The sequence below is a fragment of the Cygnus atratus genome, chromosome 2 (assembly GCF_013377495.2).
Source record: "Cygnus atratus isolate AKBS03 ecotype Queensland, Australia chromosome 2, CAtr_DNAZoo_HiC_assembly, whole genome shotgun sequence".
In the NCBI taxonomy this organism is placed as follows: domain Eukaryota; kingdom Metazoa; phylum Chordata; class Aves; order Anseriformes; family Anatidae; genus Cygnus; species Cygnus atratus.
Window position 1 is genome coordinate 135547711 of NC_066363.1, and position 1747 is coordinate 135549457.

At 45.0% G+C, this 1747-nt stretch overlaps 1 non-coding gene across 1 annotated transcript; it reads left to right on the top strand.

Annotated features, from left to right (window-relative positions):
* The first annotated feature begins 1278 nt into the window (after nucleotides 1-1278).
* Nucleotides 1279-1360, top strand: TRNAS-AGA (transfer RNA serine (anticodon AGA)). Its single transcript has one exon. It is a non-coding gene; the product is annotated as a tRNA-Ser (tRNA).
* The last annotated feature ends 387 nt before the right edge of the window (nucleotides 1361-1747 follow it).

The window sequence follows — 1747 nt, forward strand, 5'->3', positions numbered from 1 at the left end:
ACTGACCTTTTAAACCAGATTAGGGATTTGAAGCATTACACATGGATTTCTACATTTTATATCACAGTATTTAACAAATGATCAAATACAACTCCCAAGAATACTATTTTTACAAGCTTGACATTTCAGGCCTTAAAGGATGTTGCTGGTCTTTCTTTTACATAAAATTACCCTGGAGAAATTCAGTCTGTTTTCTGTTCTTCCATGTCTATTTCATAAGAGGGGAAGTTCTGTGGATTTTATTTCATACTGTTGTTCTCTCTCTGGCATTGCAAGCAGCAAAATATCATGATGAAATGCTTGAGATATGTTCAAAGTGATTGCTACAATAAATTCACTCAGTGGGTGTCACATGTGGTAGTAGTCACTAGGGTAGTTATAGATGCCAACAGGGCCTTAGGAACAGGTCTGATCTTACGTTTATGCCTGGAATGTCAGATAATGCCCCTAAAAATGCACTAAATATTCCTGGGAAGTGACAATGGAAACCCTCCTTTGGTTCCAAGTGCTTCCCACAGGTGGGACAAGCAAACTGCGAAGCAGAATGGGAGTGTGGATGTATGAGAGGACACTCATGAGGTGAAGGAGCGAGCTTGGTCCAGTGCCCTAAGCTTGCAGACACAGCAGTAACAAGAGGATGAGTCCAGTTCTTAGCTACTGAGGACTGTAATGGGTCTCTGACAAGACTCTTACAAAAATGAATGGGATGGTCACGGTCATTTGGGACTTCTAGATGAAGACACGGAGAAGATAGAGACAAAGCAAATTTCCCTTCTGCTGAGGGTCAAGTGACCTCCTCTCCTCTCCTCTCCTCTCCTCTCCTCTCCTCTCCTCTCCTCTCCTCTCCTCTCCTCTCCTCTCCTCTCCTCTCCTCTCCTCTCCTCTCCTCTCCTCTCCTCTCCTCTCCTCTCCTCTCCTCTCCTCTCCTCTCCTCCCCTCTCCTCTCCTCCCCTCTCCTCCCCTCCCCTCCCCTCCCCTCTCCTCTCCTCCTCTCCTCTCCCTGATTTGACTCCAGTAAAGACAAACATAGTGCAACATTTTGCAACACACCACAGTTCAAAGGGGTGGAAGCACAAGAGGTTGTTAACAGTCAAGTATTCTGCATCCTTTGATAAAGAAAATGAGTTTAAAAGATATGTTTTAGACCAAAAAAAAAAAAAAAGTGGAAAATAATTTGAAGTTGCAGCCCTGAGTTGATAGTATTTAACACAAGTGTTTTTGTATATTATTTGCCACATGTTTTTGTATTTTATTTGTGTAGTCATCACCAAGCAGTGTGTAGTCGTGGCCGAGTGGTTAAGGCGATGGACTAGAAATCCATTGGGGTGTCCCCGCGCAGGTTCGAATCCTGCCGACTACGGCTGGAGCTGAAAAGGCTCCACATGACTTTTGAACTGGTAATGACATGGAGAAGGCTGAGGTATGCAACAACTTCTTTGCCTCAGGCTTCACTGACAGTCAGGCTTCCCAAGTCTTTTGTTTCCCTGAACTGGTACGTGGAGGCTGGGGGAGCAACGTCCCACCCACTAAGTGAAGAGCAGGTTTGAGACCACGTGATGAATCTGAACAGGTGCAAGTCTATGAGACCTGATGACATGAATCCCGGGGTCCTGAAGGAACTGGCTGGTGTAGTTGCCAAGCCTCTCTCCATCATATTTGAAAAGTCCCGGCAGACAGGCGAAGTCCCTGGTGATTGGAAAAAGGGAAACATTGCTTCCATTTTAAAAAAGGATAGAAAAGAGGACCT